The 14720-nt window shown below is 47.2% G+C and overlaps 1 protein-coding gene across 14 annotated transcripts in view; it reads right to left on the bottom strand.

Annotated features, from left to right (window-relative positions):
- Positions 1–14720, bottom strand: part of PCBP3 (poly(rC) binding protein 3) — a 286502-nt gene that overhangs the window by 119592 nt on the left and 152190 nt on the right. For 3 of the 14 annotated variants that reach the window (XM_089330446.1, XM_070071743.2, XM_070071741.2), the window contains one exon: positions 9733–9812. The exons of the other annotated variants lie outside the window; for them this stretch is intronic. The gene's annotated coding sequence lies outside the window, so the exon portion shown is untranslated. The remainder of the gene's footprint in view (positions 1–9732; positions 9813–14720) is intronic. 14 annotated transcript variants of the gene reach the window in all.

Here is a 14720-nt window from a genome sequence, read left to right on the forward strand (position 1 = left end):
GGCTCAAGTGGCTTCTAGGGATTCCTGTGAAAATGACCTGATGTTTAATAAACTTTGATTTTTCTCCTCTTGTCACCATACATACTATGTACATATGCATGAGATCCCTAATAGAAATGCTTAATTTATACATCCATATGCGTTAACAATTATTTAGAGCAGTGCGTGTTACACTGGACATTTCTGTGCTATTACTGATGGCGCCAAAACTCGTTCTTTTATAATGGCTGCTGTGCAAAAGCAGTATTGAGAGGCAAATTTATAGCAATAGGTGCCTATACCAAGAAATTGGAAAGGTACCAAATAAATGAGCTTTCAGCGCACCTCAAGGACCTAGAAAAACTGCAGCAAACCAAACCCAAATCTAGTAGGAGAAGAGAAATAATTAAAACCAGAGAAGAAATTAATAGGATTGAATCCAAAAAAACATTACAAAAAATCAGCCAAGCGAGAAGCTGGTTTTTTGAAAAAATAAACAAAATTGACACCCCATTGGCCCAACTAACTAAAAAAAGAAAAGACCCAAATCAATAAAATCAGAGATGAAAAAGGAAACGTAACAACAGACACCACAGAAATAAAAAGAATCATCAGAAATTACTACAAGGACCTGTACGCCAGCAAACAGGAAAACCTATCAGAAATGGATAGATTCCTGGACACATGCAACCTACCTAAATTGAACCAGGAAGACATCGAAAACCTAAATAGACCCATAACTGAAACAGAAATTGAAACAGTAATAAAGGCCCTCCCAACAAAGAAAAGCCCAGGACCAGATGGATTCACCGCTGAATTCTACCAGACATTTAAAGAAGAACTAATCCCATTTCTTCTCAAACTATTCAGAACAATCGAAAAAGAGGGAATCCTCCCAAATTCTTTCTATGAAGCCAGCATCACCTTAATCCCTAAGCCAGAGAAAGATGCAGCACTGAAAGAAAATTACAGACCAATATCCCTGATGAACATAGACGCAAAAATCCTCAATAAAATTCTGGCCAATAGAATACAACAACACATCAGGAAAATCATCCACCCAGACCAAGTGGGATTCATCCCTGGTATGCAGGGATGGTTCAACATTCGCAAATCAATCAATGTGATTCACCACATTAACAGACTGCAGAAGAAAAACCATATGATTATCTCAATTGATGCAGAGAAAGCATTTGATAAAATTCAACACCCTTTCATGATGAAAACTCTAAGCAAATTGGGTATAGAAGGAACATTCCTCAATATAATCAAAGCAATTTATAAAAAACCCACAGCCAGCATCCTATTGAATGGGGAAAAGTTGGAAGCATTTCCACTGAAATCTGGCACCAGGCAGGGATGCCCACTCTCACCACTGCTATTTAACATAGTTCTGGAAGTTTTAGCCAGAGCCATCAGACAAGAAAAAGAAATCAAAGGAATACAAATCAAGAAGGAAGAAGTCAAACTATCCCTCTTTGCAGACGATATGATTCTGTACTTAGAGGATCCAAAGAACTCTACTAAGAGACTATTGGAACTCATAGAGGAGTTTGGCAAAGTGGCAGGATATAAAATCAATGCACAAAAATCAACAGCCTTTGTATACACAAGCAATGCCATGACTGAGAAAGAGCTGCTAAGGTCAATCCCATTCACAATAGCTACAAAAACAATCAAATACCTTGGAATAAACTTAACCAAGGACGTTAAAGATCTCTACGATGAAAATTACAAAACCTTAAAGAAAGAAATAGAAGAGGATACCAAAAAATGGAAAAATCTTCCATGCTCATGGATTGGAAGAATCAACATCATCAAAATGTCCATTCTCCCAAAAGCAATTTATAGATTCAATGCAATCCCAATCAAGATACCAAAGACATTCTTCGCAGATCTAGAAAAAATGATGCTGAAATTCATATGGAGGCACAAGAGACCTCGAATAGCTAAGGCAATCTTGTACAACAAAAACAAAGCCGGAGGCATCACAATACCAGACTTCAGGACATACTACAGGGCAGTTGTAATCAAAACAGCATGGTACTGGTACAGAAACAGATGGATAGACCAATGGAACAGAATTGAAACACCAGAAATCAACCCAAACATCTACAGCCAACTTATATTTGATCAAGGATCTAAAACTAATTCCTGGAGCAAGGACAGTCTATTCAATAAATGGTGCTGGGAAAACTGGATTTCCACGTGCAGAATCATGAAGCAAGACCCCTACCTTACACCTTACACAAAAATCCACTCAACGTGGATTAAAGACCTAAATCTTCGTCCTGACACCATTAAGTTATTAGAGAACATTGGAGAAACCCTTCAAGATATTGGCACAGGCAAAGAATTTCTGGAAAAGACCCGGGAGGCACAGACAGTCAAAGCCAAAACCAACTATTGGGATTGCATCAAATTGAGAAGTTTCTGTACTGCAAAAGAAACAGTCAGGAGAGTGAAGAGACAACCGACAGAATGGGAAAAAATATTTGCAAACTATGCAACAGATAAAGGGTTAATAACCAGAATCTACAAAGAGATCAAGAAACTCCACAAAAACAAAACCAACAACCCACTTAAGAGATGGGCCAAGGACTTCAATAGACATTTTTCAAAAGAGGAAATCCAAATGGCCAACAGGCACATGAAAAAATGTTCAAGGTCACTAGCAATCAGGGAAATGCAAATCAAAACCACAATGAGGTTTCACCTCACCCCGGTTAGAATGGCTCACATACAGAAATCTACCAACAACAGATGCTGGCGAGGATGTGGGGAAAAAGGGACACTAACCCACTGTTGGTGGGAATGCAAACTGGTCAAGCCACTATGGAAATCAGTCTGGAGATTCCTCAGAAACCTGAATATAACCCTACCGTTCGACCCAGCCATCCCACTCCTTGGAATTTACCCAAAGGAGTTTAAATTGATAAACAAAAAAAGCGGTCTGCACCCTAATGTTTATTGCAGCACAATTCACAATAGCCAAGACCTGGAACCAACCTAAATGCCCATCAACGGTAGACTGGATAAAGAAATTATGGGATATGTATTCTTTAGAGTACTATACCGCAGTAAGAAACAACGAAATCCAGTCATTTGCAACAAAATGGAGGAATCTGGAACACATCATGCTGAGTGAAGTAAGCCAGTCCCAAAGGGACAAATACCATATGTTCTCCCTGATCGGTGACAACTGACTCAACACCAAAAAGGAAACCTCCTGAAGTGAAATGGACACTATGAGAAATGGTGACTTGATCAGCATAGCTCTAACTGCTAATGGACAACTTATAATGGCTGCTGTGTTGATTTTGTTAGGGTACTGGGAAACAGGCTGGCAGCTCTGAGGCCTTTGATGATGGAAGATGTCTCTCCTCTGTCATTCAGTTTGAATTCTAATCAGACTTTGTCTGAAACTGCAGGTTTGAAATAATTCTTCCCCAAGTACTTTGAGGAATATTGTACTAATTAAATCTAGATTACAATTTGCCACTGAGAAGTCTGAAGCCAACTGACAGTCACATCTTTACGGAAAAGCAGATCCCACCTGCATCTGGGCTGCAGACATGTGGGCTTTCTGTCAGCAGAAGCCAAACCCTGACGCAGTGCATGCAGACGGCTGTGTTCTTTCCTCCCCTGTGAAACAACGGGCAGTGCGCTGATGCACTGGGCTCCGGGAAGTGTCCTAGACCCTAACCCTTCCACTCCCCTTCCCTACTGTCTTCTGTTTCTCCTTATTAAACTCCTACTAAACAGAAGATGGAGCTTCTCAAAGTCATTTATGGTCTCAGCTTTTCTTCATGCTGCCCATCAGTCCTCCAGCTTGCACCTGCAGCAGCTCTGGCCCCACCCACTCTGCACCTGCAGCAGCTCTGGCTCTTCCTTTGTGCATTCTGGAGCCACACTCAATCTAAGTGACTGAATTCTGCAATAGCGCTTGGTTCTGTAGATCTGCATCTGAAGTAGTTCTTGGCCTATCCATTAGTCTAATCACTGATTCCTACTTCATTTATATTCATTCTATGATTGAAGTTATTCCAGCTGTTCCATTTTTTACATCTTGCTTTCCAAAATATTTGATTGTTCCTTTTGAAAGAACAGTGATTTTTGGTATCTTCTTGTTTTTGTTTTATTTATTTATTTATTTATTTGATAGGCAGAGTGGACAGTGAGAGAGACAGAGAGAAAGGTCTTCCTTTGCTGTTGGTTCACCCTCCAATGGCCGCAGCAGCCGGCACACTGCGGCCAGCGCACTGTGCTGATCCGAAGGCAGGAGCCAGGTGCTTCTCCTAGTCTCCCACGGGGTGCAGGGCCCAAGCACTTGGGCCATCCTCCACTGCACTCCCAGGCCACAGCAGAGAGCTTGCCTGGAAGAGGGGCAACCGGGACAGAATCCGGCGCCCCGACCGGGACTAGAACCCGGTGTGCCGGCGCTGCAGGCGGAGGATTAGCCTATTGAGCCGCGGCGTCGGCCTTTGGTATCTTCCTGTCACTGTGCCTTTCAACATATCCCTTAAGTATTCTTTTGGTGTCTCAGTGCTTCTTTCTCCAGCGATGTGGTGGTCCACAGTTTTTCTTCTTGAGAGCCTTGGTTTGTTTGTCCTGGACATAAGTTCTCTTCACTCTGGCCTGCCTCTTGTGTTGCAGGGAGATGGCAGCATTTTCTGTCTTCAGGAAGTGGCTTTCTGTCCCTGTCAGGATTTGGTTTCTGGCCAGGACACAATTCTTGATGGCTTTGGCCCTGAGCCCACATTCTCCACCTTCCCTGTGAGCATGCACATGTCCCTGAGGCTTGCCACACAGCACCAGTCTCTGAGTGAGTGCTTCCCATCAGTCCTCTCCAACTCCTCAACCCATAAATCCTGAGCAGTGTCCGGGCTCTCACTGCAATCCCCACCAAGGCCTTTCTGAATCTTTTCTGTGATGTCTGAATCCCACAAACTCTGCTTCAATCTCTTAATAATCAATAATTAATGAAAATGTCTGATCCTCTGATTGCTGTTATCCCCCTCTCCTAGAACAGATCTCCTAGACCCTCTGTTAGGAGATCTGTTCTTTAAAATTTGTCATTTCTGGGGCTGGCACTGTGGCATAGTGGGTAAAGCCTCCGCCTGCAGTGCCAGCATCCTGTATGGGCACCAGTTCGAGTCCTGGCTGCACCACTTCCGATCCAGCTCTCTGCTATGGCCTGGGAAAGTAATAGAAGATGGGCCAAGTCCTTGGGCCCTTGCACCCATGTGGGAGACTTGGAAGAAGCTCCTGGCTCCTGTCTTCGGATCAGCACAGCTCCGGCCATTGTGGCCAATTGGGGAGTGAACCATCGGATGGAAGACCCCCCCCCCCCTCCTTCTCTCTGTGTAACTCTCTGACTTTGAAATAAATAAATAAATCTTTTTAAAAAAAAAACCTGATCAAATCAATTAATTGAAAAAAATTTGTCTTTTCTGAGGATTATGTTTTGGGTGACAGCAATCAATATTCTCAGGTAACCATCCTGCTATTAATAAGAGGCTGATTAGCACTGTCTTTTTAAAAAAGAAACCTCCATTTAGTTTTTTTTTCACAGGCAGCTGACAAGCTACCCAAAGGCCTGAAACCCCCTTTTCAACATCAGGTTGAGAACAGCCCCAGGTATGGCCTATACTTGCTCTGAGCCTGTCCTGGGAAAGACAGCCCTGCAGAGACATAGGCTGAGTGGGGTTGGGGACAACTTGCTTGAGGTCTCAGAGCAAAAGAGAGGAGAAACAGGGCTCTCACCTGAGTGACCGGAGCAAGGAGAGGCTGTTGGCCCAAGAGCAGGCACGGCCCTGGCACAAGGCTCAGCTCCTTGGTGCAGTTCACGGCCTGGAAATGAACTGCAGACTCCTTTCAGGAGCAGAAGCACACAGGCCCTGTGCATGTACTGAAGACTTACCCGGCAATTTCTCTGTTGTCTGTAATTACCCCGTGCCACTACGTAACACTCGCTGTGTAGTTGAATAGTTGGCAGTTACGATGGAAACCAAATCCTCTAACTTCACACAGTAGTTCTTTTTAAAACACCGCTCGGCTGCACCCCTCTTCAACAGGGCTGGCTTAGGAGCGCCACCACTGCCAGGGAAAGCCGAGCACAGTCCCGCCCTCCCTGCCGCCTCAGTGCCTCCCTCCAGAGCTTCTCTCCTGTCCCTGTGCCCAGATCACACTGAGGTCAACACCATCCTCTGCATCTGTGTTAGGCTCTCTTTGTCCTCACTTGCTTCCCTATCCTTGCTTGCCAAAAGTCACAACACTATTAAAACGTCACTCTGCCCATTCCACAGAGACTCAATGCCAGGGCACCTAACCTGAGGAAACACAGAGCAGAGCCAGCCTCACATGTCCTGCTCTGGTCATGGTTCCAAAGCTTCCAAATCCTCCTGACAAATCATAATTTGAACCACACGGAGCTGCTTTTTATATGAAAAAAGGTGAATACATAGATTTCACATCAATCCTCTCTCTTCAAACTCTGCTGTTCTCAAACTGGGCTGATGACCCTCCGAGAGAGGCTCCCTGGGATGGACATCCACATCTTAGCACTTCCACCACTGCCTGACTGGCCAGTGGGCCAGCCTACTCCTCTGGTGAGTGCTTCCTCTCTCACACACCCGGGGGCTGACCCGGCCAACCTCCTGCCTTCGCCGGCAGCTCTGCTGGTCTCCAACACCTGCACAGAAACAAGCCACTGTTCCTCCCACTTTCAAATAAAATTTATTTTGGCTTCCTTCTCCTCAAGTGCTCTCTTGCCCTTTGCAGTAAAACTCTCCCCAATTTGTGCCCAGTACCTGCTGTCCTTCTCTCTCACCTGCACACACTTTCACTTCTTCTCTCTAATCCAAACCTGTGCAAAACAACCAGTGACCTACAGGAACTCTACGCAACCCGCTGGCAAGGATGGAGACAACTGCTCACTGCCCAGTGAGCCGGTCCTCTCAGCTCTGTCTCATGGGTTCTCCTGGCCCCTCACTGTTGCCCTGGCTGGGACCCTGCTTGCTCCTCTGCTTCTTCCCAGCCTGCCAAGACTGGAGCACCCAGGCCTCATCCTGATTCTCTTCTCTCGCTCCACTGATGCTCCCTTGGTGGTTTGTACCCTCTCCTGGCATGGGCCAAGGACTGGCCCATCAGGCATCAGTGCATACCTCTGGGTCCTCTCTCCCACACTCCAGTCCCTTCTCTGCACCTGAGGGTGTCTCACCTTGACCTTCATGTCTCTGGCGATGGAGTTGGCTCCATCTTCCAGTCCTGACGCCTAGAACCTGGTGCATGCTTGCCTCCCCTCTCCCTATCAGACCCCCTCCTCCTGTGCTCAGTGATGGACCTAGTCACCATCACCTGTCACCTGGGCCCAGGTGGAATCTCTACTTCCATCCTGGGTCTCAGAAGCTGGACTGATTCTATAAGATCCGAATTCAGCTCAGACCCTGCTATGCAAGCAACAACTGCCAGTCAAGGTGACTGGCAGGGATGCCTCAAGTCCACAAAGATGGATGCAGGCCCTGCGTTCTCCCCCTGCTCACTCAGCTGTGGTCACACTGGCCATTCCCTCTGCCTGGACTGCTCTGTGTTCGTGGCTCACTCCCTTCTTCATCATCTTAAATGTCACCTTCTCCAGGAGGCCAACCCTGATGGCCCTACTGATCAGGGATAACCTCCAAGTACATAGTGCATGTCCACACACATGCACAAACACACTTATGCACCTGCAGGACTCCATTCACAGCACAAACACGCATGCACACTTGTGCACACACAGGTACATGCACTCACTTGTGCATTTTCAAATGCACAACTCATAGGCACGCACCCACCCATGTGGTTATCCAGATGCATACACTCATACGCACGCACCCACACATGTGCTTACCCAGATGCATACACTCATATGTGTGCACCCACACATGTGGTTATCCAGATGCATACACTCATACATGTGCACTCACACATGTGCTTATCCAGATGCATACTCATACGTGTGCACCCACACATGTGGTTATCCAGATACATACACTCATACATGTGCACCCACACATGTGGTTATCCAGATGCATACACTCATATGTGTGTACCCACACATGTGCTTATCCAGATGCATACACTCATACATGTGCACCCACACATGTGGTTATCCAGATGCATACACTCATACATGTGCACCCACACATGTGGTTATCCAGATACATACACTCATACATGTGCACTCACACATGTGGTTATCCAGATACATACACTCATACATGTGTACCCACACATGTGGTTATCCAGATACATACACTCATACACACGCACCCAACCCTGTGGTTATCCAGATACATACACTCATACACACGCACCCACCCATGTGCTTATCCAGATGCATACACTCATATGTGTGTACCCACCCATGTGCTTATCCAGATGCATACACTCATACATGTGCACCACACATGTGGTTATTCAGATGCATACACTCATACATGTGCACCCACACATGTGGTTATCCAGATGCATACACTCATACATGTGCACCCACACATGTGCTTATCCAGATGCATACACTCATATGTGTGCACCCACATATGTGCTTATCCAGATGCATACTCATACGTGTGCACCCACACATGTGGTTATCCAGATACATACACTCATACATGTGCACCCACACATGTGGTTATCCAGATGCATACACTCATACATGTGCACCCACACATGTGGTTATCCAGATGCATACACTCATACGTGTGTACCCACACATGTGGTTATCCAGATACATACACTCATACGCATGCACCCACACATGTGGTTATCCAGATGCATACATTCATACGTGTGCACCCACACATGTGGTTATCCAGATGCATACACTCATATGTGTGCACCCACACATGCTCATTCACATAAGCACACGCTCACACTTGTGTGTGCACATGGATGTGTATTCATGCACAAATATTCATTCACATCCATGTGCAGACATGTACTCACGCACTCCTGATGCCCCTCTTTCTTGCTCTGCTCAGCTTTTCACTGTCCAGTTTCCTCCATCCTGAAGTCCACTCTGGAGTGCAGTCTCAGGGACAGTGCTTGCTGACAAAACTGTCTCAAGCCAAAAACAAAGCCTGGCATAAAGTGCTTCGTTCCTGTTGGCCAAATGAACCTGTCACCTCTGGACAGCAATTCAATTCTTTCGACCTCATTGAGAATTATCCCTAAAACTCCTTCTTCCTCTGAAATATCTTGGGACCTCTGCTGTTTCTAAACTGGCAAGACTGCAATGAGGCAAGTCAAAGAGCTATCAACATTCTGTGTAGATGCAAGGTAACAGTCACCATATACAGCAGGTCATATCATTTAAAGAACAGAAATTTTTTTCCATTGCATTACAAGTTAATCTGTTAAAGGAAATAACCAAATGAGAAGCAGGTCAGCAGTGGCGAGGCTGTGAACATAGCCTCTTTCAGGGGGCCAGTGAGGGATGATGTTTGGGGGGTCGGGTGCCATTCAGGGTTGAGAACCTCTGAGGAGACAGTCAAGCAAAGGGAGCAACCAGGAACCAGGAGCAGGCCCGAGTCAGGAGAAAAGGGGTGGGTGGAGATCTGGGCTGAGGTGGATCAACCAACAGGCACCAAGGATAGGCAAGGCGGGTACAAGTGGCAAAGCAGGTCAGGGCAGGCAGGGTCACAGGTGGCTATCACCTGGAAGAGGACAGGGCCAGGCAGGCAGGTCACCAGCAGGGGTAGATGAGAGTACCTGGGAGTGTCTCCTTCTCCCGGTCTGGGGACGCCTGTCCTGCCAGCCCACCTGCTCCCCGAGGGTGAGACACTGTCCATCTACCAAAAAGCAAGTGAGAAGCATCACATCACCCGACGAACCTGGCAAGGCTGATGCTAAGGCCCACAGGCCACATCCTGCCTAACCTCTTGATTCCTTATCATTCTCAATTTGGGGAGTTCACAGGACACTTTGCTACTTGAAACTGGGTGTTGCATCCATCTGCAATGGCCAGACACTATTCTAGGGTCACAGGCCCCAGTGAAGAGATGGCCATTCTTCCCTGACCACGCCCCCCACTGGTGCCTCCTCCTGCCCAGAGGGTGCCCCCCCTCACTTGATCTATCTACTCAAAGATCTTTACTCTTCACTAACTGCAAGTGTGATCCAAGCTACAGCTTGAAGTTTCTGTGTTTATCAAAGCTTCTGACTTAAACTCTTGGGCAGTCTGACCCTCAGTTAGGGCAGAAATACATTTTTAAACCTGGCAACACATCTACGAAGGGTCAAAGGTGACCAGGGATGCTGTGCATGTGTGCGTGACAAGGAGAAAGGACCCACAGCACAGACAGGACCCACCTCGCACAGCCCCCACTGCCAGGGGAGGGGCCTTGACCTACTGAGGCTTCTGGGTAGAAAAGGCAGCAGGGAAACCCTTCCAAGAAACTCAGATAAAACTTCAAGATCTAGGCATTCTTCAAGTCACACCCAGGGAATTCCAGACACTGGCACTAGATTATGAAAACCTGCAACATCTTTAAGATTGAGAAGGAGCTGAGAATTCTGAAGCAGTGCATTTCCCAGCACGCCCTTGTTGGTTGCAGCACACAGCACACTGGTCCAGGGCAGGTTCAGAAGCAGGCACTGCTACAGGACTTCCGCACAAGAGAGCCAGGCTAAGAGGGAAAGCAGTGGCAGGGTGGCAGGCTGGGAACTCCCAGTGCAGTCTCAGTAGCTCTCCCAGAGCCCGAGCACAGGCCTCCTGTCCCAGCAAGTGTGTGCCTCTCAGAGCTGTGGATTCGAGGAGGGACCCAGGGGAAAAAGTTCCAAAAACTCCTTCAAGGGAGGAGTGCAAGTCTAGGAAGTGCTGCTAGTTACAGACTTTACTGACAACTATTCTATGCTCCTTCTAGGTAGGAGCAGGGATGGTGCCAGAATTCCTGTGCTCAGCATGTACTCCTAGCATGTGGGTGAGTCCCTTCACTTCATGTTCCAGGTTTCTCAATTATTAAATAACATCAACACACCACAAGCTGGAATGAACATAGCAGTATACAGAATTCCTATATTAACAACAGTAAGTATTAAAACACTTCTTAGTGGTTTACTTAACTCTTCAGAATGAAAGATAGTTCAATACAAATAGTGATGAAAACTAAGGCTCTGCTCTGTGGCAGAGCTCACATGCCCTGTGGGCCCCACCACAGACTTCAGTGCGAGCACCAGTGAGGCGCTCCTGGCTGGTCCTACGCCTGAGACCATCCCCGCCCCTGCACACAACTGGGAATTCCTCCGAATCAGCACATTCGGAGCTACCTCAGCACAAGCAGTGAAATACTGCACATTTTTATTTCAGCCATGTTTGTGATCACCCCCATCAAACTGGTGATAGGTGCGTCTCCCACTACTGCATGCACTAAAGGCGACAACGTGTCTCTCAGCACTGTGTGTGCTAAAGGTGGTAAGCTTCTCTCCCAGTACTGCACGTGCTAAAGGTGATGAGGGCCTCTATCACACATGCATGTCTCAGCACCGCGTGTGCCAAGGATGACAGGTATCTCTCCCAGTACTGCACATGCTAAAGGTGATGAGTGCATCTATCACACATGCATGTCTCAGCACCACGTGTGCCAAGGATGACAGGTATCTCTCCCAGTACTGCACGTGCTAAAGGTGATGAGGGCCTCTATCACACATGCATGTCTCAGCACCACGTGTGCCAAGGATGACAGGTATCTCTCCCAGTACTGCACATGCTAAAGGTGATGAGTGCATCTATCACACATGCATGTCTCAGCACCACGTGTGCCAAGGATGACAGGTATCTCTCCCAGCACTGCACATGCTAAAGGTGATCAGGGCCTCTTCCCCCTCTGTGTGCTAAAGGCGATGCAGATGTCTCTCAGCTCTGTTTGCTGATCCGCTCTCCATCGTATATTTCACAAGTTTAGCGGTGGGATTCATCTTATTTAAATTTTTTAAAACCACAAACTTTTGAATGAGTCTTTAATTTTTTTAAAATATTGATTTATATATTTGAAAGGCAGTTACACAAGAGAGGGAGAAACAGAGACAGAGTGAGTTCACACCCCAAATGGCCCCAACAGCCCAGGCTGGGAGGGGGTGAAGCCAGGGGGCAGGACCTCCTGTGTGGGTGGCAGCGGTCCAAACACTTGGGCCATTTCTGCTGCTTTCCCTGTTGAATTAGCAGAGATCTGGATAGGAAGTGGAGCAGCCGGGACTCCAATCGGTGCTCATATAGGAGGGCAGCATTGCAAGTGGCGGCTTAACCTGCTGTACAAGGCCAGCTCTGTCGGTGTCGTTTTTATACCCAGTGAACATCTGTGCTTTGTGCATGTGTGAATCACGGTTATGACCTTTGTCCACGAGGTAGAATGACTGTGACTCCCCAGGATGACTTGGATGACCACCCTCACGGGTCGTCCAGTGACACTTAGTTCTTTGGGGAGTCTCTGGCTGGCCTCCCAGGATCCCACATATCAACCAGCTGAAGGGGCTTGAGGCTAGAGTTACCACCTGTGTGGCTCACCCTGCACCATCCTCCACAGCTCTGCTGCCTTCCTGCCACACTGCACTGTTAACTCCTGTCTTTGACTCTCATTCGCACCCACTGTGTTTTGCATTTGGGGGTCACCACTGCCTCTCTGTGGTCCCCCTTCTCCACTCCTCTGTTCAGGTCCAGTTCCTTCTTCAGAGAGTTATTTCGACAGGGTCTGTGAAAACCATTCTTCCCAAGTCCTTGTGTGTTTGCAATGTATTACTGAAAAAAACTTTCTTCCTCTAAGATTTTGTGTATTTTGCCACACTTTTCTAGCAAGAAAACTCGATGAGACATGTAAGGCCAGCCTAACTGTTCTCCTTTATAGATGACATAGGCATAAATATAAAAATAAATAAAACTGAGAAAAGAAGAGATCCAAATGGTCAACAAGCACATGAAAATGTGATCAGATTCAGTAGTAGTCTAAGATACACAAATTACAACCAAAAATAGATGTGCACACTGGCCAGACTGCTCCATGTGTAATCTGGCCATAGCTTGCCAAGCACTGGCAGTGACAGGAGCAACGAGAACTCGTTAAGACTGAGTCATTTGTTCTAAGAACCTTTCTCCAAGGGGGGGGGGGGTGTATCCATGAATTTTAAAGGAAAAATTATGACCCAGGGGCTGGTGCTGTGGCACAGTAGGTTAAGTTGCTGTTTGCAACAATGGCATCTCATATTGGAGTGCTTGTTTGAGTCCCAGCTGCTTCACTTCTGATCCAACTCCTTGCCAACGTGGCTGGGAAAGCTGTGGATAATGGCACAAGTATTTGTTCTTCCCAAGACTGTCTATGGAACACAGTCCTTCCATGCTTTCAGTGGAAATAGTTTTATAAAGACGTTGGTGACTGCCCCTTTTTGAAACCATAATGCTGGGCGGGCGCCCTGGCTCACTTGGTTAATCCTCCGCCTGCGGCACTGGCATCCCATATGGGCGCCGGGTTCTAGTCCCGGTTGCTCCTCTTCCAGCCCAGTTCTCTGCTGTGGCCCGGGAAGGCAGTGGAGGATGGCCCAAGTGCTTGGGCCCCTGCACCCGCATGGGAGACTAGGAGGAGGCACCTGGCTCCTGGCTTCAGATCAGCACAGCTCTGGCTATGGCGGCCATTTGGGGGGTGAACCAACAGAAGGAAGACCTTTCTTTCTGTCTCTCTCACTGTCTAACTCTATCTGTCAAAAAAAAAAAAAAAAGAAACCATAATGCTTCAATATTTCTCCATATTTGTGGGTACTTTAAAAAGTCTTGGAGCCAGTGTTGTGGCAGAGCAAATAAAGTTGGTGCCTGTGACACTGGCACCCCATATGGGCTCCACTTCATGTCCTGGCACTCCACTTGTGATCTGGCTCCCTGCTAATGGCCTGAGAAAAGCAGTGGAAGATGGCTCACCTGTTTGGATCCCTGCCTCCACGTGGAAGACTCAGACAAAGTTCCTAGCACTTGGCTTTGGACTGGCTCAGCCCTGGCCATTGCAGCCACTTGGGGAGTGAACCAGTAGACCAAAGATATCTCTCTTTTTCTCTCCTTTCTCTAATTCTTTCAGATAAATAAATAAATTTTTTTTGGACAGGCAGAGTGGACAGTGAGAGAGAGAGAGACAGAGAGAAAGGTCTTCCTTTGCCGTTGGTTCACCCTCCAATGGCTGCCGTGGCCGGTGTGCTGCGGCCGGCGCACCACGCTGATCCGATGGCAGGAACCAGGTACTTACCCTGGTCTCCCATGGGGTGCAGGGCCCAAGCACTTGGGCCATCCTCCACTGCACTCCCTGGCCACAGCAGAGAGCTGGCCTGGAAGAGGGGCAACCGGGACAGAATCCAGCACCCCGACCAGGACTAGAACCCGGTGTGCCGGCACCACAAGGCGGAGGATTAGCCTAGTGAGCTACGGCGCTGGCCATAAATAAATTTTTAAAGTCTTGGAAGTGGATTTAAGCAGTAAGTTTATCTTGATGCAAAAATTTTTGAAATCCATGCATACTCACAGATTACTTACCGACAGCATTTTTCGGTTAAAAAGGTTTGTGTACAGGGTTGTGGAGGAAGATGCTGTTGTCCAAAACTGGGACAGTTTTTGCAAAAGTGGGGGGAAAGTGGCCACCGGAGCAGGCATTATATGTGAGAGAAGTTCTGCACTTTGCTGGTAGGAATGCAAAATAGATGAAAAAAGTAGAACGGCACCAGCCGGACAA

Source organism: Oryctolagus cuniculus, chromosome 4 (genome assembly GCF_051225735.1).
Source record: "Oryctolagus cuniculus isolate XC-2025 breed Fujian yellow rabbit chromosome 4, ASM5122573v1, whole genome shotgun sequence".
NCBI classification, from domain to species: domain Eukaryota; kingdom Metazoa; phylum Chordata; class Mammalia; order Lagomorpha; family Leporidae; genus Oryctolagus; species Oryctolagus cuniculus.